This window comes from Micromys minutus (genome assembly GCF_963924665.1).
Source record: "Micromys minutus genome assembly, chromosome: 17".
Classification (NCBI taxonomy): domain Eukaryota; kingdom Metazoa; phylum Chordata; class Mammalia; order Rodentia; family Muridae; genus Micromys; species Micromys minutus.
In genome coordinates this window covers 54255154-54283030 of record NC_137952.1, presented here as the reverse complement: position 1 = coordinate 54283030, position 27877 = coordinate 54255154, and the positions used below count along the sequence as shown (strand labels likewise).

Here is a 27877-nt window from a genome sequence, read left to right as displayed (position 1 = left end):
TTATTCCCCACTCCAAGTGCAGAAATGAAATGGATGTTAAGTATTTTTATTATAGTGTTACATAAGATGACCTTAAACACACTATGCTCCTTGACATTAAATTTAGATTATATGATTTTCTTTACAACAAGTAAAAACAGATGTAGAACACAACAAGCTATTGTCAACATCTTCTGCAGAAATTGTTTTTACCTCTCTTTGCAATATATCCTCAACATACCTTCCCACATTTATTTCTTCTTTTTACCTTAGCCCTTCACAACCTAGCTACTAAGATATGAACTTTGAGCCAGCAGTACCTAGCACCTGTTACAAAGACAAGTGATCAGTCTCCAGTACAGACAGGTTGATCTATAACCTGCAGGTCTGATGAGCCCAGGTGTCTGGCACATGTAGAAGTCTGAATATGCTGCCTTCTGAATGCTGAAGTAATCAATTGATGCTGATGATTCTGTCAGGATTGCCCCACCACAATCTATAGCATTTTAAAAAAAACTTTGTGTCACTGTCTGTGTTCTGTTGCTTTAGCAGAATACTTGAGGCCATTGCTACACACACACACACACACACACACACACACACATTTAATTAGCTCATATTATTGGAAAGCCAATGGAGTTGGCATCTTCTTAGCTCTGGTGGGACTGATGATGTTACAGAGAGAGTGCATGAAAAAGGAAGATATCACATAATTAAGAAGAGACCCTGGATGGGCCAGGCTTACTCTTTATAACAACCTATTCTCTTCAGAAATAACTCTGTGAATTCTGAGACAGAATTCAATCTTAAAGGCCAGTACTAAGCCATTTCTAGAGAATGGGTCCCTAGAGGCTTAGAAGCTCCCATTAGACTCCAAAAGTTTCACAACCTCAAACCCCATATTAAGGAAGAAGCTTCCAGTTCAGAAAGCTGTAGGTGAGATCCTTAAAACATTTCCAAACAACAGAAGGCAAATTGGGTTTTAAATAATCTCAAAAGAATCAAACAGCAAAACGAGAGCCATTGTGAACCTGGATGCTCTCAATGTGTGGTCCAGACACTGGTGACAGTAAAAAAGAAATCACTCCATGTGCTTACTAGCTGCACTGTCCCAAGTACAGAGAACTTTCACTCTTATATCTTCCTTCCTGATGCTCTGTCCAAGCTTGTCACTAGTCAGTTTCACTCTGAGTTTACAAACAAGTCAATTTTTGCCTGAAACACATTCATCTTTGCCTGAAACCTCTGCTCCATGCTGTCTCTGGTGGATGGCATTGGCTGAATGCAGCCCTCACCACTGGATATTGATCTTGGTCACCTTGTCCAGAAGACTAGAAAAGTTAAATCCTTATGCTCATTCCGTACTTTCTTAATACTAATATAATGGTAGCCATGAATCTAGGTAAGTAGTCTCCTGGAAGTTTCTTTCCACCTTCTCTATTTTCTTTGACCACAGATATGATTTCTGTGGCAGAAGAAGCCACAGAAAAGTTATGGAAAGACCATGAGATCATGAGGTACAGACTCCACTAAGCACTGAGTCAACACCTTCTGCCTCCAGACTAGTAGAAAAAAGATAGTTGACTGTCCAGCTCCTGAACGGTATGATGAGTGCTCATGTTTTTCTGTCATTTTTCTTTATTATTGCAACTTGTACAATATCTATGTACTTGCTTCATGCTTCAAGGAAGACTTTACTGTGCAGTAAGAAAATAGAAAAAAATCAGAAACAGTAGATTGTAATTGACCTTGACACCTATTCTTATGTAAGTCTGGAGAAATCACCAGACCAATGATGACCTGGCATTTCCAGTCTTTTCCCCATCTCTCTCATCTATCATTTCACTAAAAGCATTCCGAAGTGATGAAATTGAAGAATCCCAAGACCTTTCACATGACTAATGTGTCTGTACCACATGTAAAAATTGGTGTCATTCGTCTCTGTCCCAGTTTCTAACTTATGAACTCAAGTGCAGCATCACACTCTAGACAGAATTTTAAGAACAACTGGAAACACTAAAGATTTTTACTGATATTAGAAAACAATTAAGACTAAGAAAAGTTAATATCATTTTGAACAAGGATAGAGATAAATCCTCTGATTTATTAAAGGCCTATTGTTTACACAAATATTTTTATGTTTAGTATTTGTGTCTAATCATTTACCTGAAGGTGAACACTTTTATCCTTCATTATCCCATATTATTATTATTATTATCTGTGGGTTTGACAGTTGGAGAAACACAAGTGTCTGCTCCCTCCTGTTGAGTCTACTTAGGCAGAATTCAGGTTAGCAGAAAGAGTATGCCAGCAGCGACATTTCTGACTTCTGAAACTAAGTTAGAGAAGTTTGTGTTACCTTTATCTCTGACAAAAAATTTGAGCTGGATCCTTGAACAATCATTTAAGAAGCACACAATCTGAATGTTGTCATACTGTGGTGTGGTATAGGATGGTGCAGCCTAATGGAGAGTCAACACTAACCCTCAGGAGACCAATTATGGAAGGGCCTCTGCCTGCATTTTTCCAGGTCAATTCCCTTAGGTAGTGGAAACATACAACTGGTGCTAGAAGACCAGGCTGATCCCCCAAGATGTTCATACACTAAGTTTGGAAGAATCTGGATGCAGCAGTTGAAAAAAATAGATGACAAGTTTCTCTCCCTTCACTTGTTTTGTTTTGTTTTGTTTTGTTTTAGAGTTCAAATACCTTGTTTATTTATTAAATTTTATTCTCATAAGACTCATGGTGATACATAGAATGCACAAACATCCACAGTTTCTCAAAGAAAAGATCTTAATTTTGCCAAGGAAATAGGTAGCTTTCGTTTTTTTATTTTTTTAAACGATATTTTACAAAACAAAGATAAAATAAAAAAATTTTTTGCATAAATGTATAGAAATATATTTTTGTCAGTGCTTGGCTTTTTTTTTTCTTTTTTTTTAAGATTTGATACTCTGCATTAAGGTCTTACTAGTTACAATGAGCAAAAAGTACATGTAAAACAGGATGTAACCCAGAATTTGTCAGAGTTTTCTTGGTGTGTAAGGATTGAGCATGATGTTTTATTTTTTATTTTTTTTTTATTTTTTGGTTTTGTTTTGTTTTCTTTTTTTCTTGAACTTCACAAAGTCTGTGAGTTGTTTCTGGGGCAGTCCAAGCCTCTGGGGTTAGCATCCCACTATCAGTGACTGCATATTATGTCTGTTCTTTTGTGACTGGGTTATCTCACTCAAGATGATATTCTCTAGATGCATCCATTTTCTTAAGAATTTGGTTAAGTCATTGTTTCTGATGGCTGAGTAGTACTCCATTGGGTAAATGTACCACAATTTTTGTATCCATTCATCTACTGAAGGACATCTGGGTTCTTTCCAGCTACTGGCTATTATAAATAGAGCTGCTATGAACATTGTGGTGCATGTATCATTGTTGTATATTGGAGTGTCTCTGGAGTATATGCCAAGAAGTGGAATAGCAGGCTCTTCAGGTAGTACTATGTCCAATTTTCTAAGGAATCGCCAGACTGATTTCCAGAGTGGTTGTATCAGTTTACAACCCCACCAACAGTGGAGAAGTGTTCATCTTTCTCCGCAACCTCACCAGCATCGGCTGACATCTGAGTTTTGGATCTTGGCCAATCTGACTGGTGTGAGGTCCAATCTCAGGGTTGTTTTGATTTGCATTTCCCTGATGGCTAAGGATGTCAGGCACTTCCTTAGATGTTTCTCAGCCATTCGATTTTCCTCAACTGAGAACATTTTGTTTAACTCTGTACCCCATTTTTTAATAGGGTTGTTTGATTCTCTGCTGTCTAGCTTTTTGAGTTCTTTGTATACCTTGGATATTAGGACTCTATCTAATGTGGAGTTGATAAAGATCTTTCCCCATTCTGTTGGTTACCGTTTTGTTTTCTAGAAAATGTCCTTAGCCTTACAAAAAATTTGCAATCTCACTAAGTCACATTGTTAATCTTTGACCTTAGAGCTTGAGCCATTGGTGTTTTGTTCAGAAAATTTTCTCCTGTGCCTATGTGTTCTTAGGTTTTCACTACATTCTCATCTAATAGTTTCAGTGTATCAGGTTTAATGTGGAGATCTTTGATCCGCTCACACTTGAGCTTTGTACAAGGAGATAAGGAAGTGTCTATTTTCATTCTTCTGCATGCTGAGTGCCAGTTGGACCAGCACCATTTGTTGAATAGGCTGTCCTTTTTCCATTGAATGTTTACAGCTACTTTTGTCAAAAATCAGGTGACCATATACATGAGGGCTCATTTCTGGATCTTCTATTCTATTCCATTGATCCATGGGCCTATTTCTGTACCAGTACCATGCAGTTTTCAGCACAATTGCCTTGTAATATAGCTTGAGGTCAGCAATAGTGATTCCCACAGATGTTTTTTTGTTGTTGAGGATGGATTTTGCTACTCTAGGTCTTTTGTTATTCCAGATAAAATTGCACATTGACCTTTCCAACTCAATGAAGACCTGGGTTGGAATTTTGATGGGGATTGCATTGAATCTGTAGATTGCTTTTGGTAGGATGGCCATTTTTAAAATGTTGATCCTTCCAATCCATGAACATGGGAGATCGTTCCTTTTTCTGACATCATCATCAATTTTCTTCTTTAGAGGTTTGAAGTTCTTGTCAAACAGGTCCTTCACTTGCTTAGTTAGAGTCACACCAAGGTATTTCATAGTTTTTGTGACTATTGTAAAGGGTATCTATTCCGTAATTTCTTTCTCCACATGTTTGTTTTTTGAATATAGGAAGGATACTGATTTGTTTGAGTTAATTTTATATACAGCCACTTTGCTGAAGTTGTTTATCAGGTGTAGGAGTTCTCTGGTGGAATTTGTGGGGTCCTTAAGTACACTATCATGTCATCTGCAAAGAGTGACATTTTTAGTTCTTCCTTTCTGATTTGAATCCCATTGATTTCCTTTTGCTGTCTAATTGCTCCAGCCAGAACTTCCAATAATATGTTGAATAGGTAGGGGGAGATTGGGCAGCCTTGTCGAGCCCCTGATTTTAGTGGGATTGCTTCAAGTTTCCCACTGTTAAGTTTGATGTTGGCTGTTGCTTTGCTGTATATTGCTTTTATTATGTTTAGGTATGGACCTTGGATTCCTGATCTTTCCAGGCCTTTTAACATGAAGGGGTGTTGAATTTTGTCAAATGCTTTCTCAGCATCTAGTGAGATGTCCATGTGTTTTTTCTTTTAGTTTGTTTATATGGTTGATTACATTGATGGATTTCCTTATATTAAACCATACCTGCATTCCAGGGATGAAGCCTAGTTGGTCATGGTAAATGATCATTTTGATGTTTTCTTGGATTCAGTTTGCAAGGATTTTGTTGAGTATTTTTGCATCAATGTTCATAAGTGAGATTGGTCTGAAGTTCTCTTTCCTTGTAGGGTCTTTGTGTGGTTTAGAAAGGAGGGTTATTGTAGCCTCAAAAAATGATGTAGGTAGTATTCCATCTGATTCTATGTTGTGGAATAGTTTGGAGAGTATTGGTGTTAAGTCCGCAATAAATGTCTGATAAAATTCTGCACTGAACCAATCTGGACCTGGGCTTTTTTTGGTTGGGAGGCTTTTGATGACTTCTTCTATATATTTAGGTGTTATGGGATTATTTACATGGTTCACCTGGTCCTGGTTTAACTTTAGGATCTTGTTTCTGTCTAGGAATTCATCCATTTCCTCCAGATTTTCCAACTTTGTGGAGTATAGGCTTTTGTAGTAGGATCTGATGATTTCTTGAATTTCCTCAGTTTCAGTTGTTATGTCTTCACTTTCCTTTCTGATTTTGTTAATTTGTATATTCTCTCTTTGCCCTCTAGTTAGTCTGGCTAGGGGTTTATCAATCTTGTTAATTTTCTCAAAGAACCAGCTCTTGGTTTTGTTGATTCTTTCGATGGTTCTTTTTGTTTCTACTTGGTCTATTTCTGCCCTAAGTTTGATTACTTCTTGCCATCTACTCCTCTTGGGTGTATCTGCTTCCTTTTGTTCTTGAGCTTTCAGCTATGCTGTCAAGTTGCTGATGTATGCTCTCTCCAGTTTCTTTTTGGATGCGCTCAGGGCTATGAGTTTTCCTCTCAGTACTGTTTTCATTGCATCCCATAGGTTTGGGTATGTTGTGTTTTCGTTTTCATTGAATTCTAGAAAATCCTTAATTTCTTTCTTTATTTCTTCTTTGACCCTGCTATCCTTTAATAGAACATTGTTTAGTTTCCATGTGTATGTGGGCTTTTTTCTTTGTCTTTGTTGTTATTAAAGAGCAGCCTCCCCTTCTTGTTTAAGGATCTCTATCATCATCTTGCGGTATGACTTTAAGTCTGTGTCTTCTTTTTCAGGAGTATTTGGCATTCCAATGCTTGCTGTGATGGGAGAGCTGGGTACTGGTGTTACCAGGTTGTCTTGGTTTCCTTGGGATATGCTCTTTCACTTTCTTCTTGCCATCTTGTTGTCAGTGATATGTTGTTGCCTTTCTTTCCCTTGTACCTGGTCTGTGTCCCTGGATCTCCACTGGTCCAGGTGCTAGATGGTCTGAGCCCTGTTCTGTGCCTCAAAGCTGCAGGGTGGGAACAGAGGTCCCAATGCTGGGTTCCTGGTCCCTGGGTCTGGCAGGGCAGGGGTGTGCTTTCCGTGTGCACTTGGCAGAGATCTCTTTGCTCTCTGGCTGCTCGGATCTCCTTCTCACCAGGCCTTAACCTTTGGGAACTGCTGGTCCATGTGGCAGATGGGCCGAGCCCTGGTCTGCGCCCCAAAGCCGCCAGGTGGGCACAGAGGTCTGAATGCTGGGTTCCTAGTCCCTGGATCAGGCAGGGCAGGGGCGTGCTTTCAGTGTGCCCTTGCCTAGATCTCTCTGCCCCCTGGCTAGTCGGATCTCCTTCTCACCAGTCTTTATCTTTGGGAACTGCTGGGCCAGGTGGCAGATGAGCGGAGCCCTGTTCTGCACCCCAAAGCCTCCGGGTGGGAACTGTCTCCCTTCACTTGTTTCTCATGTTGTCGCATAAACCTGAGTCACACTATTAGTACAAAATAGAAACTAAAGTCACATCAATGTCTACATTTCACATGATCCAGACTCTCTAAACTCTAACTCTGCCCCTTTCCTTTTGCCTTAGAAAACTGGACTTTTACCTCTGTCCAGCACAATCTATAGGTCTGATTCTTGACACAGCATTCTACTTCTGGGTCAGTCCAGAGGCCCAACATTACCTATCTCAACACATGTGCATTCAGGGCAGCACAAGGTAGCCTACACTCCAGGCATTGAGTGCTCTTCATTCTTCTCAGCTGTGCCTCTGAGCTTTACCACCACCCAGAAATGCAGGGTGAGCAAACTGTTATAGAAGTGCTTCCACTGCTGCGGAGCTTGAGCCAAGTCTGCCACCACAGAGAGATGGCACACACCCACTCAAAGCAGAGAGATGCCTTCTGACTGCAGTGTTGAGGAACCCAGAACAGCTCTCTTGGGAGGGAAGTCTGTGCCTAGGTGAAGCACACAGTGAATGTATTATCCTGGCACAGAGCAAGGGAATACAGCATGGCTAAAACAGGACTTTTAAAGAGTGCATTTTAATTAATTATATGTTTTAAATCTTGCTTTCAATTCTTCATGTAAAATGCATAATCCAAATTTAGTTTATTAATGGTTTTCATAGTTACCAATGCTAAGGTATTTAGCCAGAGGCTAGACATATCCAGGTTTCTTTTTATATACTTTTATACATCCTTCTTATATTCTTTTAGAGATTATTGTAATGGGAATTATCACACTCCTCAGAAACTGTGTATTATATGATTATACGCTCTATCCACTTGAACCTTATTCAAATTTCTGCTCCTCGGATCCACAGGCTCGAAGTTTGGGTGACAGTGTATCAAGTAACAACAACAAAAATGCAAACAAACACACAGACAAACTAGAAAAATTTGTTAATAAGTTTCTAATATTTAAGATCATACAGTTTTTAATATAGTCTTTTTTCTTTTGGCAAAACCCAAATTACATAAAATTATACCATCTGAACATCTTATATTAAGTACTGTTAGCTTATGTCCCCTCAGTATGTGTCATGATACTGTGAGGGAGATGTGATCATGTTTTAGTGAAGTAGCTTATTTCCTACATGTTCCATGCTTCTATTAGGTTCCATTACTGCCTTCCCTAGCACTGGGCTCTTAGGAATATATTTGAGGGTGCTTTATCTGTCTTTTCTTTTCATGATAGATTGACTGTAATTGCAAGCCCTCTAAAGGGTCCAATTTGCCTCTTCTTGAGTCTGGGCTGGCTTAGAGTCTTGCCACTGACCAGAAGAACAAGATGGAGCTGACATAGTATAAACTAGAGATAGTTAAAACAAGCTGCCACCTTCCTGTTTATGTGCCATCATCTTTAACCCATGGAAATCAACTACTTCAAAGCTACTGTTCTGTCAGCAAGCTCAGTGATCAAACATGTAGGTGCTTTGCCCAATTTTGAGGTAAAAGCAAACAAATACACTCTGATATCAGATGTTTGGGAAGAAACAGAGGATGATAAATGTTCTCCCTGGACCTCTGTTCAAATCCTTATAGTGAACCATGAGAATGGAGATAGGGGAAGTTTGTTACACATCAGTAGATTATCTGAATAGCCTGTCAACTATTTGCCAGTAACTAATATGCAATTTTCAAATATAGTTTTCATTATTATTATTATTATTATTATTATTATTATTATTATTATCATTATCATTATCATTATCATCATCATCATCATCATCATCATCATACCAAAAATCTCAGGAGCAAGCCACCACCAAAAAGTAAAAAACAAAACATTTCCATCCTCTGGGAAAAGATTAATGCCAACAGCAACACAAAATCAAGGGTAGACCTATTTAGTTTAAGTTGTTTTTCTTCTGGGGCTTATACCATTGGTGGCAATAGGAATCTCCTCTCTGGCTGCCTGGATGTTTTGCAGGCGATTTTGGCTCTCCTGGACTCTCGAATACCTGATTCATTCCTTGCCTATATCCCCAGTCTCAATTGTAGACTTGCTGAAGGCATTGTACCCTAGAAAGCTATCCAAACTGAATAGATAGAGAAGTAACCTAAATATGCTTTGCTCCACTTAGGATTTCCCATGTGGCAGAATAGTATGAATCTCTTTGCCTTTTGCACAGGATGTATGACTGTTGTAAAATTTACTGTAGGTTCCAGCAATATCAGGAGGCCTGGGCAGCCAAGCATGGCAGGGTGAGATGACACAGTCTTTGTAGACAGGCACAAAAGCAAGTATACTTTAAAGATGGGCCTCTGCAACAGTACACTACTCTGGAAACATAAGGCTGGACAGCAGGTTGGCTCTCTTGGTCATGCCAAGCAGCCAGGTGTGAAATGGGCATCTCCAGAATGTGCCCAGGAAAACCAAATGGAGTCAGAGGCACACTTCACATCTCCCCTTTTATTTTGTTCATCCCCCTTCCCTCCTTGGTGTTACCATCTAGTCAGGAAGAGGCATCACTATCAATAACGACCTAAGAGTTGAAGTTGGTGTTAGTTTGTCTGTGCCAATACTTATAGCATGATGCAAACAAGCTACACAAGCTTTGATCTCACCCCTCCATTCAGATATGCCTACATTTCCTAAATCCACCAGCTCATCTGTTAGTCAAAAGAAGTCATCCACATATCTCCAGAGAAAACTATGTGTCTATGAAGTGAGGCTTTGAACAAAAAGACTAGTATTTTCATTCCAGCCTAACTGCAAACCCTAAGGCCCTGAAGTTTAGAAAAATAGGTCAGAAACACTTGAAGTCTGGAAGATCCTCACCCTTGAAGCAGTAACTGAGGCCCATCATGGACCAGCATACTGCTCTGTATTAGTTCATTCGGGACAATGCTCCTTAAAAAGCTCAGTTTCTATTTAAAAGCTAAGATCTCCCAGAGCCTCACCTGTATACCAAAATAATTGTCAGGCATTGTAGTTCTGAGAATGAAGAAGACACTTGTTATGCACCCTTTCAAGGCTCACCATGACCCTGTTGTGGCACCACTCACCCATACATCTTCTCCACAATATACTTATTTCTGTTCCACTTCTTTGACATTGCCAATCCTGAAGTCCCTTCATACACATTCTTGAGCACACAGCTGCCTCAACCCTCATCCAGAAGACAGAAATATATTCCAGATGGAGGACAATGTATAAAGAGGTGGGACTGTTTTTTCCCCCCCTAGGGACAACAGAAAATCCTAGGAACATCAGTCTTCGGTTTGAAGTGTCTGTTAGAGCTGGGTACATCATTATGTAAAGGCAACAGACAAGGCTAAGGCTATGAGGTCCAGGGCTAGAGGCAAAACTTCCTAGCAGGATGGTGCTGTGGGAAGGCCTTTGGGCTAGATAGAAGAATCTCCACTATTTATCTGAGTATCCAACAGAGGGGACATGATAGCTAAGAAGAGATGAATAGTTACCAGTTAAGAAATAAACTAATTGCTCATAACCTATTACTCACTCCTGAGTCCTGATGCTAGAGGGATAGGAATAACAGACACTAAAATACTGAGGTTACCTGCCAGGTAGACTGTCTGTTCAAACCAGGGAAAGATAAGCTTTAAATTGGTTGTATATTTTAATTCTTAGTCAGGCAAGCCTCTGAAGGTCACTGCAATAGCTAGAGAACAAGAAAAGAAAAGACAGGCAGAGGTATACTGGGCCAAATATCCCAGCTAGGATTATCTATGTCTCTGGTTCCTCTGGGTCTCAGTGTACCTGGATAACTCTGCAGGATCCTACCTGGTGGCTGGAGACAGACAGTGCAAAATTCTTTTGAGGATGGGGTGAGGGCAAAGTGTCAATGGATTACAGAGGAACTTTCTAATGCAGGAAACAAAAATGACCAACCAGTAAGGTAGGGAGCAAGTGTCACCATTTAAACTTTGCCAAATGGAATCTTGAGGTCACAGAAATCCTGCACACTTGAAAACACTTGTACTCTAATAAAAAAGATAGTGCTGGAGGCTAGGTCATGGCTAAGCATAGATGGAGAGAGGTCATAGTGCTCTAGTCATTCTGCACCAGCATTTCCTTGTCCCAGGCCATGAAGGTATGCAGTACACATCAATTAGGACAGTTTTTGAAATGTAGGGTGGAGACAAGCTCAGTAATTCAAGATCCTTAAGCGTGCAATTCTTAAAAAAAAAAATACTTGGAGAATGAGCAACAATAAAGGGAGCTTCAGCATTCTACATATTCTGAGTAAACAAAAATAGTTTCCCTATGGATCTGGAATAAGCTGCAATACTGTAAAACACACCTGGGGCACTTTTTCACAGCCAAGATTTCAGTCAGTAGGAGCAGTCATTTTAGTAATGGTGTCAGAAAGCATTGCACAACAGTACCTGGACAAAGGGATCAAAGAAGGTGGCTTGGGGCCCAACATGTTGTGGTACTGAGCTTCTTAGTGACAGCTGTACTGCAGGCCATGTAGCCCTTGCTGTTGGAGAAGACACATCAGCATACACACACATTCCCACATTTTCACATACCCAAATATGTACATACACAGAGCAGGTTCAGAATGTAAATGAAAGGGAAAGAGTGGACTCGGAAACAATAAACTCATTTATTTTTCTGTACTTAAAATAAGCTTTAAATAAAACTCTCCATTAAGAAATTTAGAGAACTATATTATATTTCAAAGCACTGAAATTACTGATCTGAATACATGGGGGTTGAGTATGGGATAGTTTGAACACTAATCAACCAGATCCTGGTTTTGTGTAGGGGTTTGGGGGAAAGAAATGGGAGCAGGGACAAGGCATAATAAGATAGGGATAAATCAAGGCTAGGGTCCAGGAAGAACATGGCCTACAGATCCTCACTGTAGTTACTGTGCATTCAGGAAACCTCTATGAGTCATGCAGAGCATATAATCAGTTCTGAAGTCTATCTAGGAATGTCTGAGTTGCAAGCTCTAGCCAGACCCTGCTGAATCCATCTCAGACATCACACACGGCTAGTGCTTTTCTGTGAAATTTCCCATCTCCTCAGCACAATAAGCCCCTGCACTCATATTTCATGGTGAGTACAACTAGTATAAACGGGAATTTTTAGGAAGAACATATAAGGGAGACAGGCTAAAATTCAAATTTTGGAAGTGAAGGTGGGTATAGAAATGTCTGCATCTTACTAAATGTATTTTTAGACTCTGCAGGTCAAGTTGGATAAGTTGGGTATCCTAGAAATCTAGTAAAGCTTGAGTTAGTAGATCCCCTCTCAACATAGTACTAGTCCCAGTGCTATTCCAGAATTCATCTTGGGACATAAATCCACTTTTTTAAACCTCCTCTAACTCATAGTCATCACCACTAGGTGATGGCCAGCTCACAGAAATATTTTTAAATGCATATTATACACACCATGGAAGAATAGGTTTATATAACATCCACTGCTTTAATATCCTAAGGAGAAAGTAGAATCCCAAATGTGTTGGAGGTGAGAACACTGCATCCTGCTTTCTGATGTGTGTTTGAAGTTGATGCAGTAATACGGAACCGTAGTGGTACTAAGTGTTTGAAAGATGTTTGTTTATATGTGTGTAAGATATAAATACTATGAACCAAGAAAAAGAGAGATAGCAGGTAGAGACACATTTGAATGGTAGCCCAAGTAGCTCAAATGATAGATTCAAATGGAACATTGTAATTGTTCAAAATATGAATTTCAACAGTAAAATTCCTTTCCTAAAAGATGGATCTCAGGTTCTACCAGAGTGTTCTCTCTGAGTAACAGACCCAAAGTGTTCTATAATATAATTGAAGCCCAGCTAGGAACTAAAAGCCAACAAAAGTATTCACATTAAACACATTTGCACTTCAGCAGCAAAATGGTCATCCCTGTAGCAATACTAACTGGATTCTATACATTGTTTTATGTAAATGAGGTTCCAAAGCTGTCTCTGTGCTTTCTGTTTGTTTTGTGGTGCTGGGGAGTGATGCTAGAGCCTTGTGTATACTAGACAAGCACTCTGCTACTGAAATATATCTTCAGTTCCTTTTCTTTTTATTTGAGATGGGCTCTTGATAAGTTAAGTTGCTCAGGTTGGCCATAAACACTTCTTGTAAGCCTAGGTTGGCCTTGAAATTACAAGGCCCCTACTTCAGCCCCTGGAGTTAAACTGATTATAAGAGGATACAGAACTAGCTTATATTCTTGCCCTCCCCCAACATGTGTGTGATATTTTCTAATTGTGTTTATTTGGTTCGGTTCTTTCAATCCCCATGTTCATTTGTTGATTTTCTTTAGTACCTTGCTTTACTTTATTTTTTAGCAATTTAATAGATTGTCACCTGCAAGCTTAAGATGATTTAGACTTTGTTATATGCACAACATAAGTCACAACATAACCACATGGTTTATTGTACAAAATTTGCTTTATAATGGCTTATCTTATAATGTGACAGAAATCCACTTTTAGTTAAGGTAACTACATAAATGCTATTGTTCATGTGGTTCTCCTCCATGGTCTCTAAAAATTGTTAGCCCACAGAACTGCTGACATGTGTCTCACATATTCCTGTGGGAGAACTGATCTGTCCTCCTGAAACTCAGAGCTACCAACAGTTTTAAGATGCAGATACAGGAAAGGCAAACTTGACCATTTTGTGTTCTCATCTAGCCAGTAACTACACAAGCATGCTGTCTTAGTCAGGGTTTCTATTCCTGCACAAACACCATGACCAAGAAGCAAGTTGGGGAGGAAAGGGTTTATTCAGCTTACACTTCCATATCCCTGTTCATCACCAGAGGAAATCAGGACTGGAACTCAAGAAGGTCAGGAAGCAGGAGCTGATGCAGAGGCCATGGAGGGATGTCGCTTACTGGCTTGCTTCCCCTGGCTTGCTCAATCTGCTTTCTTATAGAACCCAGATCTACCATCCAAGGGATGGCACCACCCACAATGGGCTGGGCCCTCCCCCTTTGACCACTAGTTGAGAAAATGCCTTACAGCTGGGTTTCATGGAGGCATTTCCCCAACTGAGGGTCCTTTATGATAACTCCAGCTTGTGCCAAGTTCACGCAAACCAGCCAGTACACATGCCCAAAGAAATATTCAGTTAACACTTGTGGTATTTTGAATAAGAATGCCTTCAATAGGCTTTTATAATGCTTAGGGAGTGCTGAAATTTGAAAAGATTAGTAGATGTGACTTTGTTGGAGCAAGTATATCACTGGGGGCAGGCTTTTTCCTGCTCCCTGAGGGTCAGGATGTAGAACTGTCAGCTGCTCCAGCACCATGTTTACATGCAGTGATGCTCCCTTCCATGATAATAATAGACTAAACCTCTGAAAGTGTAAGCAAGACCCCCAAAAAATGCTTTATTAACAACTGTTCGTATACCCACAAGATGCTCCAACATATAGTAAGGAAACATGCTCTACCATGTTCCTAGCAACCTTGTTTATAATAGCCAGAAGCTGGAAAGAACCCAGATGTCCTTCTACAGAGGAATTGATACAGAAATTGTGGTACATTTACACAATGGAGTACTATTCAGCTATTAGAAACAATGACTTCATAAAATTCCTAGGCCAATGAATGGAACTAGAGACTATCATCCTGAGTGAGGTAACCCAGTCACAAAAGAACACTCATGGTATGCACTCACTGATAAGGGGATACTAGCCCCAAAAGCTCTGAATACCCAAGAAACAATTCACAGACCTTACAAAGCTCAAAAGAAGGAAGGACAGAATGCAGATGACTCAGTCCTTCTTAGAAGGAAGGACAAAACACTCACAGAAAAAAATACAGGGACAAATAGAAGAGCAGGGATTGAAGAAAGAATCACTCAGAGACTTCCTCATCTGAGGATCCACCCCACATGCAGCCACCAAACTCAGGCACTGTTGCTGATGGCTTACTGGCAGGAGCCTGATATGGATGCCCCCAAAGAGGCTCTGCCAGAGTCATACAAATACAGTTGAGGATGCTTGCAGCTAACCATTAGACTGAACACGGGGACCCCATTGAAGGAGCTAGAGAAAGGACTGAAGGAGCTGAAAGTGTTTATAACCCCATGGGAAGAACAATAATATCAACTAACCAAACCTTCCACAGCTCCCAGGGGACTAAAAGGGCAACCAAAGAGAGTACAAATAAGAGGTCTGTGGTCTAGTGAAGGCAAGTTTTCCCAGTGTAAGGGAATTCCAAGGTGCTGAGGTGGAGAGGGTGGTTGAGAGAGAGAGAGAGAGCACCTTCATGGAAGCAAGGGGAAGGGGAGGGAAGATGAAAGTAGTGGCAAAGGGGATAACATTCGAAATGTAAATCAGAGAATATCCAAAAATAAAATAACAGTTGTCAAGTCATGGTGTCTCTTCACAGCAAGAGTTCACTGACTAAGATAAGACTCAAACACATCATTTGCCTGTAGCTTCTTTCCTCTGGCAAACAGTGACCATTTTGTTTTCAAAGTCTTGAGAAGAATGTGGTTGAAAAGTAACAAAATCTTATAAAAATTAAGAGATTTTTCTAAGGTAGTTAGAGGGTCCTGCAGTAAAGCCTAGAGTTTGAAACACTGACCTTTTCACAGGTCTCCCTGAAAGTTCTACAGGGAGAAAGTGGCAACCAGGAAAAAGAAGAGCTACTCTGACTTTTGTCTCTAGCACACAATCTGGTTGAAAGAAACAAAGACCAAGGAACTGGGTTGCAGAGTGATGCTCAGTTGCTCATGATCCTCTTTAAAACAGATTTTCAAGCTCTCAGTCATAATTGAAAACATGCAAGAGTCTTACACAGAGAATGCTTATAAACAATAATATCTAAAACTACCAGCTGATCTTCATTACTGCAATTTTGAAAGTATGAGTAAGAGACTGTTCAGCATGCCTTCAATGTTTGGAATATTTTCACTTTTGACATTGTACCTCAATGTCTCCAGTACAGTGTAACTAGGTCACAAGCTATACCCACCAAAAAATCTCACATAAGCATATTTCTGCAAAACAGTCTCATATAACATCCAATATAATCTCATTTGTTCCTATCAGCTGATTCTGACAAGTAGAAACCCTATCCTTCCATCTCATAGTGTTTTTAAAAATGTGATATCTGTTCAAACCACAGGTTGAAATACTGTGCCAGTCTATGCCTAGGAATTTCCATCTTCCAACAGGCAGAAAAACTTGAACAAAGTGAGATGCACAGGCCTGCACTGGCATAAAACAAAAGTACCAAAGTTTTACATGAAAGAACATAATGAACGTGTTCACTTACATGACAATGATCACTTAACAAAAGGATAACTAGGGATCCCTTTGTACAGTGCTCTTCATAAAGGTATTTCAAGGTCTACCCAGCTCCAGGAACACTGCTGACATTTTTAGCAATAGATTTATCTCAAAGAAAATTTAAAGGTGTACCAAGGGGCTCTTCAAGGGAACACATTCCTCCTGCTAACTCTCCAAACCTTTTCAGGTACACCTCTCTATAGTATTAAAATCATGCTGAGTACCAAATCCCAGCAGGCATGGCACCCTCTCTAAGGAGCCAGTGAATGAAACAGGAATGCCCAGCCAAGATTTCCTAATGAACCTGTGGAGCATGCAGCACTCTCAGTGAGCCTTGTAACTACAACAGCAGACATATGTCTCTGAGAGAAAATTTACATAAGCAAATGCTTCCTAACAAATAAGACTCATTTGAGGAGTCTAATATGAAGGACAAGTTAAATCCATTGTTGCTTTTCTATATCACTGTTAAATGTGGAAGAAATGAATTGTTTATAACTTATAAATTGAGGTTTAAAGATTTTTATCATTTGAAAAAAATCATTTTGTTGTTTTGAAGCAACTAGTCAACCAAAATTTTGCTCAGTCCCTAGGTAGACAAGTATAGAACATTTAAAAGGCCGATTTTCCTCAGTAAATGAAATTGTCTTTCCTCCTGCAATGGCCTTCCATTTTTTCAGTAAGAGTAGCAGACTATCTTCCTCCCCAGCCCCCCTATGATATATATGGGGAGAAGAATATCTTTCCTCATTCATCTGTGTTCTACTGCAATCATTAGTAACAGTCATATTTTGGATCCTGAATGTAGCTCAGTAGTATAGCTCTGTTTAGCATTTGCAAGTGAGGCCCTGGGATCCAATCCAGCATAGAAACAAATCACACAGCAATTGTTTATGATAGCCAGGCCAACTTGCAATGAACTGCCATCATTCTCAGAGACAGAATCATGTGCAGACAGGTAAAGTCAGCTAGGGATGATTTTTTTTCTTCTTAAAGTTAAAACCAAAATGAAGCAAGCACAAAAGTCTCATATGTAAACATATTACTTTTCTAGCTCATTTTTAAAGTACAATTTAACAATATTATTTTAACCAATGAATTATTGCATAATAAATACATGGCCATAATTATATAGGCTTACAAACACAAAGTGATGTTATGATTTATTCATATAATGTGGAATAACTGAATCAAGCTAGCATATTCCTCCCCTCAAACAGTCATCCTTTTGGGAATGGATTTTGAAGTCTTTTCCAAATAAGGACTCCAGGACTCTGAGAAACAACGAGAGGAGGCCAAGGGCATCTCTCTACCTTTCTATGTCATTGAAAATTTCTGTAATAGAAGTTTGAAATGCTTTCCCACTCCCTCTTCCCTGGTACCACAGTACTCTTTCTTACTGAAAAGTGCCAGCTAATTTAGGATGAGTTCTCTGGCAGAAGCAGGCAGTGGGGGCTGGGTCAGAAGGAGCAGTAGGCTCAAGGAAAGAAAGCAAAGAGAGAAAAAAAGCTTCTTCACACATCCACAGGCCCCTCACCTGTGGTCTAAAACTTCGAAAGGATGGCCAAAGGCATAAGCAGCTTCTCTGAAAATTCCCCTCAGCTTCTCCCCTTCTCCAAACTGACACTAGTCTACAGACACTTCCTTCAGGACCCAGTTTTCCCTCTTTGAAGCCACTTCTCTGCAAGCACTGGAACTTCAGACACCTTGACAAAGAAAAGTTGACAGGCTCTGAGATGAGTTAGGAGGCTGTTACCCCCACCCCACCCCCACCCCCACCCCCACCCCCACACATCACATCGTTCAAGCTGCAGGTCTGCGCTACAGTTCTCAGCCTGGTGGTTATCACCGCAGAAGAGGGCCCCACAGAAGCATGTCCCTCTGCCCGATTCTAAACTGAGAAACAGCTCCTCGGTATTAGTCTGCCACCTACATCCCTCAAACAGCTAAACTGAGTCCACCGCTTGCTGCACCAAAAACCCTGGTGAGACTATGAAAGACACAGGCCACCCAGTTCTTGCCTGCAGCAGCGCAGAGGCGCCACCTCCACATCTAACACCGCAGGAGGGTGGTGCGCACCTAAAATCTGAGGTACCGCGCGTGCCTGCGCTTGTGTTATGAGAAGACCCCAGAGAAAATTGAGGAGTGGCAGAAGACTCCTTCTTGTTGTCCTTTAATAAAGCCAAGCGATCTTTCTCCTACTTCCCCTAAGCTCAACTGAAGGTTCCTCCACAACACTGCTAGGGTCCAACAAAACAGGCAAATGTCCAAAACCCTTTCTTAAGGAAAGTGTCCAACTCCATGGATGGCTCACTCTTTCTCCAGTATTTACAGAGAGGACACAAATAAAGTGTAAAAATCACGCCCGAGGACAACAAAATTAGAATTTGAGCCCTTCTATCGCATCTGCTTGCTCTCATCTCGGCGCCAGAACTGGTGACTCTGTGGCTGCAGACTGTCGCGCTGCCAGGGCCCGGACAGCTCGTAAAAGCCGGTCTCCTCCTGGCTAGAGGTGAAGGGTTCTAGAAGTCCTGTCCTCCGACCAAATTACCGATTGTGCATCCACCCACCCCAATCCAGATGCTCCGGAACTCTACATTCTCTTCTACCGCCCTCCCCCCACGTCCTTTCCTTTCCTGACCCATGAGGAACTCACTCCGGAGATGCCTTGCTCGCCAGCCCCTCTTGGACTCAGCTGGGTAGCTCCAGGGATTGGTCCGTATCACCTAGGTGCTACCATACCCTGGCCTGGCCCCTGGCAGCCTGGCTCCTCCGAACTTAGGACGCAGATTCACTAGATCTAACCGACGTCGCACAGCAGCCCCTTCACGCTGCCTGGGTACCCGAGGTGGCGAGGCGCCAAGTTGCAGCCTGGGCCGTTAGTACCAGTTCCTGTCCTCTCTGCATCTTCCCCGCCAGGCGCCATCTCCCCTCTCTCGGGGCGACACTACGTCTCCCTGGTCCGGGCACTTCGACCCTCCAGGACTTACCGCGGCCGGTACACCGCCACCGCCGCCTGGTCTGCGAGCTGCGAGGCAAAGCAGGACGCCCGCCTGCGCCCGGGAATCCTCCCGCGCCCGCCGCCCCCGCCCACTCCTGCGGCCCCGGGTCCTCTCCCGCAGTTCTGGCGCTCAGGACTTACCTCCGGGACAAGGTGACCGGGCTGGTGCGCCCCAGGCGGTCCCCCGCGCGTTTCCAGAGCCGGGGAGCGTGCCGGGCGCGGAGCGGTGCGGAGCTAGTCTCTGCTCCTGGGCTCGTGGCTCTCCGCTTCTGCCCTCCCCTAAGCGGCGCTTTCCCGGCTGCTTCCCTCCCTGGATCACTGCCAGCGCCCGGGGCTGCCCGGAGCACACGGTTCCCAGGAGCCGAACGTAAGGGCTGCGGCGCCACCCTTCCGGAGCCCGGTCCTCTTGGTCTCTAGGAGCACAAAGGGCGCGGGCTGAAGGAGGGGTCAACCGGGATAGGCCGTTTCACTCTTTGGTTTCACGGAGCCTGGCGACTTGTGTGCAGGAGGAGGCGGCCGTGGGTCCCCGGGAAGGTAGCCGCGAGGAAGAGGAGGAGGAGGAGGAGGAGGAGGAGGAGGAGGAGGAGGAGAGAGAGAGAGAGAGAGATTGAGAGAGAGAGAGAGAGAGAGAGAGAGAGAGAGAGACAGAGAGAGAGAGACGAGAGAGACAGAGAGACAGAGATTGAGAGAGAGAGAGAGAGAGAGAGAGAGAGAGAGAGAGAGAGAAAGAGACAGAGAGACAGAGAGAGAGAGAGACGAGAGAGACAGAGAGACAGAGAGACAGAGAGAGAGAGAGAGAGAGAGAGAGAGAGGCAGCGCACGAAGGTGGCGGCCAACTTTACTCCAGGCCAGCTGTGCCCTCACCAGTGATAGTGGCTGGCGGGTGGCCGGGGGCTGGTGTCTGGAGACGTGGGGGCGATAAAGGTGGGGGAAGGGGGACCGCCACTGGGGACAAGGAGGACAAGAATTAGTCTCCGACTGTGGAAATGATGGCTTGCTTGGTCCTAAAAGGCCTCCCCAGGCTCCAGGTTCAGAAGAGCTCACACTGTAGGTCCAGAGTAAGCCCCGAGTCCTGACCAACAGAACCAGAAATAAAGAGATTGAGTTGAAACCTTGAAACCGATACTCTGGGACTGAGCCTGTAGCTCGAACCAACATCGGTGTAGGTGCCCGGTGGGTGGCTCCAAGACAGTTGCTGTTGGTAGGAAACTGAGCCGGTGCCTCAGGGCTGGGGGGTGGGGCAAAGTGGTGGCTTGGAGGAGGTCGAGGAGAGCCCAAAGAAGAAAATCTACATTTCAAACGTGGGGGAATCAAGCTCGAGTGGGAGTGTTTTCCTTACAGATTTTATAGAGAAGGAACTAGAAAATTTGCCAAAAAGAGGATCAGAGGTTGTCTCATCTGAGCGACCTCCTTTCAAAGCTCCTTTCACCGGACTTCAGCTCTCCCAAACAAAGGCTTTTTCTCCCTGGGGAGTTGACAAGGCTAATCCCCTAGTGGTTCCTCGGTCCTATAGCTTTCTTGTAAAGATTCCTGCCCCTTGCCTCAAAAAACCAAGTTTTTGCCCCAGAAACTGCTGCATCTAGCCAAGTAGAGTTTGCAGCGCCAGAGTTGGAGGTGGCTCAAGTCCTGCCTGAGAGCCCTCTGCAGCACTTGGCCTCTGGGGCCCTTAGGAGTGTGTAGAGAATAATCAAATTAAAAAGACTTAGGAAGCAGGTTGAGCTGATTAATGGACCCAGGTGTGTTCATTGCTTGGGTTCTTCTGAAGGTCTTTTACATCTAAATATTACACTTATTTCCAAATCCCGCAGCAGCTAGGCACCTAGCTTTCTTCCACTGGTTGCTCTGGGCTGCAAGCAGGTCTTTTATCTGGAACAGCCTAAAAAGGACATTGTGAGTATTCCCCCATTTAGTATCTCTTAAACTGAAGGAAAATGTTAGCCTTAAATCTGTAAAACAGCTTATGGTCTCTATCTTTCCTGAAAAGAATCTTTCTCTGCTAGACTTTCCTGTGAACTGCTAGACTGAGCATCTATTGTTAGAGCCATGTAGGATGCAGAATCAACACTGCTTTTTGCCAATTGAAGAAATGGAGATTGAAAGGTTGGGAGACCCTTGTTTTCCAGATTGCAGGATCTGTCTTTCATTCTCTATGACTAAGCCATATCTTCTTGGTAGTCAGCCTTTAGGTTGCCTTAAAGGTACACTTGGTTTTTACCAGAGCAACTGCTTGGTTTACAGCTGCTAAAATTTTAAAGCAAATTTCCCCCCAAAATTGCAGGTAACTAACTTGTTGAATGTAGGGTTAAGCCTCACAACAGGTCCTAACTATCTCTGTGTTCCCTCCAAATTAAAAAACAAACAAACAAACAACAACAACAACAAAAATGGCCTCCAGGGTTAAGTCTCTGTGAGCTGTCTCCATGGGTTAGATATTGTAAATGTTTTCCATGATGATTTATTGGATCTTTCTAGGACATAGGAACACAGGCATTTATTCACAGATGGACAGCATTTTGTAGTCTTTGAGTTGTCTGGTTAGGAAGGAAGATAGGTAGGTGGGTGGGTGGGTGGGTGGGTAGGTAGGTAGGTAGGTAGGCAGGCAGGCAGGCAGGCAGGCAGGCAGGCAGGCAGGCAAGCAGGTAGGTAGGTAGGTGTGTAAATTTTTGAAAAAAATGTCTAGGACTTATTTTTCTTAACCTGTCTTATCCACTTTGTGATTTAATATTTTGCATTCTAATTGTAGAGTGGATGGATGTTCACCTCTCAGTTGAAGGCTAGACCTTTTATCATAATTCAAACGAAATTTATACTTCTTAGTTGGGAATTGTGTGTTAACAGGGATCTCATCTAGCAGATAATAGAACACCACAGTTGATCTGGAATAGTAGCACACATGTGAACCAGTTTTTCCTACATGCAAAGTCATAATTGTTGAGAATGTGAATGTAGCTATTTTGATATAATACAACAGTGGAATAAAGGTTTTTAAGAAAGACAGAGAAGAGTTGTCATGTATCAGGCTACAACAGGACACCACAGAAATTGCTAATCTATAGGAAATAGGTGAACCTTCTCAACAATGTTTATCTCTTAGAGGATATTACAAAATTCTCAGAGATTGGAGAGGTGAGTAGGGCCAGTTCCTGTGTTGTGAGGAACTGTCACTCAGGTGCTGAACAAGCTGTCAAGCGTTTGGATAGCAGAGATAGGGGACATGATAAGGAGAATACAGATTTAAGAGTTTTGTTGTTCATTTGCTTTTAGATAGAAACCATTTCTAAGTGTGTATTTAACTGAAAAGCTCTAAATATAAGATTATAAAAAGTATCAGAATGATTTATGCTATGTGTTAAGGTGTCAACAGCTCTCATTTAGAAGACATCTTCAGTTTTAACCTCCTCTAGTTGAACAAGACAGCGAAGGAGATAAAAAATTTTATCCACTTATAAAGATATTTCAATAAATAGGGTTTTATTTGTTTGTTTTTTCTTTTCTCCCTCCAAGATCTGTTATTATTTGTCTTGAATTTAGGAGATTCAAGAATCAAACTTGGAGGGTAGAAAGATAATCTTTCCAGTAGCTGATAAATCACTTTAATAAATCATGTTAATTAATAAATCATGTTAATTAATAAATCATGCTAATAAACACAGTGGCCAACCTGTACAGAGGACATGAATTGCTACCAAACACAAAGTGAAAAATCCTAACTCCTAAATGAGAGTGTCCATGTCAAAGACAAGGTGAGATATATTCAGAACAGAAAACAAAATTAAATAGAAAGTCAGAATGTTAGTTGGATGGGGCAGTCACCTAGCCAAACTTCTGCTGTCCCAGCTTTAGGGAGCAGTTACAGATGACCTAGGTCTTGACTGTGCTCAGTTCCAGGTTCAGTTTCATGATCGCCCAGAGTTTTCAGAATTTACTGCCAACAGAACTGCTACAGCAGGAAAACAAGCTCCTCTGGAATAGCACTTTTTCCGGCCCACATCACAAGGCCTCACTGAAACAGACAGACCTAGTTGTTCTGCCTAGATTAGAACTGGAAGCATTGGCCTCCACCTTCTGGTGAAGTCACATTAACATTAGAAATGGAATGTTTTGCATTTGGCCACACCCAGGAAAGAGATGTATGTGTGGCTTTTTTCCTTTCCTTTCCTTTCCTTTCCTTTCCTTTCCTTTCCTTTCCTTTCCTTTCCTTTCCTTTTCTTTCCTTTCTTTTCCTTTCCTTTTCTTTCCTTATCTTTTCTTTTACTTTCTAGAGTTCTGAGAATTAAAGCTCAGGCCTCAACCACTGTAGTCATATATTATACCACTGAGTTATCTCCCCAGTCTTCTTTTCACTTTTGAGAAAACATGTCAGTATGGAACCCAGGTTAACTTGGAACTCTCTCTATAGGACAGACACTCTTCCTGCCTCAACTCCTAAATATCTAACTTTACAGGCCAGTCTCAACATAGTCTAGATCCACATTAAATGGCATTTTGTTTGTGAACTATAAAAATTTATTTTATAACCCAGAGTCTCCTTCCTTAGCTTTCCAAATGCTGAGATTAGAGAACTCAATTTTTAACTGACTCTTAATCAGACCTCAGAGAACTAAAAAGTTATAAGCTGGGGTGAAATCTTCAATATAACAATGGTAGGAGTTAGTGGAGGGCATTTGCAAAGGGTTGCCTCAATGCATGCGAGCAAGGTTAGGAGAAAAGCAAACTTGAGCATAAAGTAAGTGTCTGCCATTTTCTGTTACCCTGTCCTGACTGGTGGAGCCAGGCTTCCTCATATCTAAATATGCATGATTATTATGATGTCAGCTGTTTTTCATTGCAGGGATAAGTTCGGAGTACTTGTGTTTTCTGAGCAGTGCTGACTGGTTGTTGTTCTTAAAGACAACAGCATTGCAGGTTGCTGGGTGCTTTATCCAAGGAAGCAAAAGGGAATAGTACCTGCTAGATCTTTGGTACAAAGCCTTGGTGATTTCTGGTATCATCAGAGTATAAGAAACCCAAAGGCTTGTGGTTTTCCTGGGCTCAGGGCTCAGCTATATGGAAAAAGATATACCTCAAAGGCTTCTCCCTTCCCTCAAGACCTAACTGGAATCTTAATAATAGGCTTTGCTACCATTCAGCTTGATGTTCTTGTCCCATTCACACCGGAGATAGTTTCCTTCAGTCCAGTTCACAGTTTCACATATGTTAATTGAATAAGTTTTGTCACCTCCCAGAAAAGCAGATATGTGACAGTATTAAAGAGATAATGCCTAGTCTGGTCTATTTTTTTTTTTTTTTTTTTTTTTTTTTTTTTTTTTTTTGTTGCAAATCTTAGGTGGGTCATTTATTTGGGAAATAATTCTAAGAATTGGGGGAATCATTGGGTAGACGGGGTGGGTAGCAGTACATGGAAGAACACCTAAGGCGGTAACCTCCACATTCAACAACCATTTTTTGTACCCCTGAGAATTTCCCTAAATGAAGAGAATGTTCCTTGGAATCACCCTGTCAAGAGGTGATGAGGAAGTGTATTTCCCTACATTTGTTTTCAAGGATTGGAAGAGGTGTTAATGTCTACTTTTTTTTCTTTCATGTGCATGTATATATGATGTGTACATGTGTATTTGCATGTTTGCATGTTAGGGAAACATTGCTGGTATGTGTGGGTTGACAATGGTTATATTCTTCAATTATTATTCACCTTCTTCACTGAGGCAAGTTCTAAACTGTATGGCTAATTCTGGTTAACCAGCTTGTTCCAGAGAGCTCTTGTGAATTCTAGAATCTTCTGAGTGCCAGAATAACAAGTGTGCCACCACATACCTCAACTTTCTATGTATTTTAGGGACCCAAAATTTGGTCCTTCTGCTTGAATAGCAAGTGCTAAATCTACTTAACTATTTCCCCATGCCAACAGCTACTTTCATGAGCAGGCCATTGAGGATATTAAGCAGCATATTTCTTTGTCATAAGAAATGTGTAACCAGAAGCCAGGATTGTTGGGATTCTGTAAACCACACCCCTCAATTACCTGGCAGTAGCCAGGTATGTCAGCCAGTGACCTGACAATATAAAAGGGGCTGCTTGCCCGCTCCTCTCTCTCTTGTTCTTGCTCTCTTGCAGCCTTGCTCTTCCACCCATACCCTCCTCTTCCCCTTCCCTTTTCCTCTCTCCCTCCACCTGCTCATGGCTGGCCATCCCTCCTCTTCTTCTCTACTCCTCTATTCCTCTCTTTTCTCTCTCTCTGCCTCTACTACCCTCTTAACTCTCCCATGACCTGAATAAACTCTATTCTGTACTATATCATCATGTGGCTGGTCCCTCAGGGGGGAAGGGATACCCAACATGGCTCCCCCAGAGGCATCTCCCTTGCCCCCAGGCCTCGCCGCACCTTCATGGGCCATATGCCCCCTACTTTCTTCATCCTTTCCCTAACATTGGTGCTGAAACCCAGGACGTCATCTTCTAACAACATTTCCTTTCAGTTTTCTTCATCTTTTTCCATAACATTGGTACCAAAACCCGGGACATCATCTTTTTACAACATTGGTGCTCCATGACTTTTCCTTTCAGTGACTTTTCCTTTCAAAGATACCTGTCTTGTGTTTGTGTGGTATGCCTACATCCCACATCCTATTCTAATCACATGTACTCTTGACCTGGGCTTAGTATGTAGAGTCCTTTCCCAGCATGTGGACAGCATTGCCTTTTTATCTCGCCATCTCAATTCACATTCTGTCCCAGGCTGTAGGTGTTTATGTGACATTATATTATAGAGGTTTCTCTGTAATTCTACTGGTTCTCAAAGCTACTGAAAAACCCTGAAGGTTATATAAGATGAACATGAGGAGAAGAAGTTTGACTTACTCTGGCCAGTGGGGTAGATTCTGGAACTTGGCCAATAAGTTTTTTGTGTAAGGAACAGTTAGAAACACTGTAAGAAAGAGCCAAATTTGTGATGAATCCAAGCGTGTATTTTGTCCATGATCATCCAGTTTGAATGTTTCCTACAGCTATCCTGCTTTCTCCCAACCTTGTTCCTTCACTTTACCTACCAAAGTGGTCATTTGACCTGCAGGGAGGTCAGGCTTCCCATTATTCTGATTGTATTTGGCTGCCAGAGGTAACCATCAGCCTACCCACAATGGAGACTCTTGCTCCCATGTCATCAGTGTGGCTGCTCTCTACACCCCCCAGATACCTACCCAATTTACCTTGTTCTTAGCTCATGAATCATTGGCTGTGTAGTTAATAATTTTCACGTTCCAGCTGATTACTCTATAAATCATACCAGTTGTGATGACAGAAGATAGTATCCTTATCATCAATATTTTATAACATGTTTAGTTTACCTGAATATTAGAAATTGTGAACATTCCCAGGATTTTTAGACAGTAGAACAAGTAAAAAGAAAAGGAGAGAAGAAAAGAAAAAAAAAAAAAAAAAAAAAAAAAAGAAATGCTTACTCTAGAAAACCTTGCTGCTAAGATGAGCCATGTTCCAATTTGATTTGGGTTGCTGTGATAAACACCATCACCAAAATCAAAATAGCAAAGAAAGACTTGTTTGGCTTATACTTCTAAGTTATAGAGAGAAATCAGGGAAGAAGCTCAAGCAAGAATCTGGAGGCAGACACTAAAACATTGACTATAGAAGAATACTACTCATAGACTTGTTCCCCATCGCTCATTCTAGATTGCCTTCTGGCCACCCACCAGTCCAATCTGAATAATCCCTCAGTTGAGAATTTCCTGTACCTTTCCAGATAGCTCTTGGTTGTGTCAGGTTGTTAATAAAAACTAAGCAAGACAGGCTGGGTTACCAAAATTGAAGTGTAGGATCAAAAGCATTAACCTCAAGAAAATAGGTACAAATATTCACCCTAATGTATGCTCCAGACTGGACAAAGCCCTCTCTCTGCCTCCTCACTAAAATGAGGTGAGGTCATGTTTCTTGTAGTCCAACAGGAACCCACACACTGTGAATACAGCAGGTCTAATGTGAGCAGCTGAGAGCTAAGGACTTTTGGAAACACTGCTGGATGCTAGTGCAGAACTAACCATTTAAACCTGCTATTATTTATTAGCATGATTTTTTTTCTGGCAATTTTTAAAAGTCCCAAGAATTCATTTTAAACTCAGGAAAATATATATTTCTTGCTGCATTTGCTTTTTTTCTTTTCTCCTGCAAAAAAGAGAAAGTTTTATTCCTAAATAAATAAATAAAATAACCTTCTGTACTCTTGGCGGATATGGAGATAAAGGGGAAACAGAAGGGTCAGCAGTTTTCTTACTGTGATTCTGTTTGTCTTTTGCTTTCTAAGGGAAGAATGACTCCTAGACAAAGGAACTCAGACATGTGCCTGCACAGAGCTGCATCCTCCTCACCACCTGCTGCTGTTCCCATTTACAAAGAGAATCTTTGGCTTTGGAGAGCCTGCCTGTGTACCACCAGGCCTTGCTTCTTTGTGTGATTTGTAAGATAGTCAGTCTTACAGGGACACCTCCTACAGTAGGTACCATGCCTAGCCAAGTGAGATTTCTTCGGTTTGGAGTACAGAGTAAAAATGGTCTGGCTAGTAGGGCCCCTTTGGCTCAATGACCACTTACC

The 27877-nt window shown here is 41.7% G+C and overlaps 1 protein-coding gene across 1 annotated transcript in view; it reads right to left on the bottom strand.

Moving 5' to 3' along the window:
* The window catches only part of SYNDIG1 (synapse differentiation inducing 1), a gene marked incomplete at its 3' end in the record, with an annotated part of 191806 nt that extends 172270 nt beyond the window's left edge, over window positions 1–19536 (bottom strand). The window contains exon 1 of the mRNA XM_080931011.1: window positions 19418–19536. The remainder of the gene's footprint in view (window positions 1–19417) is intronic.
* Between the last annotated feature and the right edge of the window lie 8341 nt (window positions 19537–27877).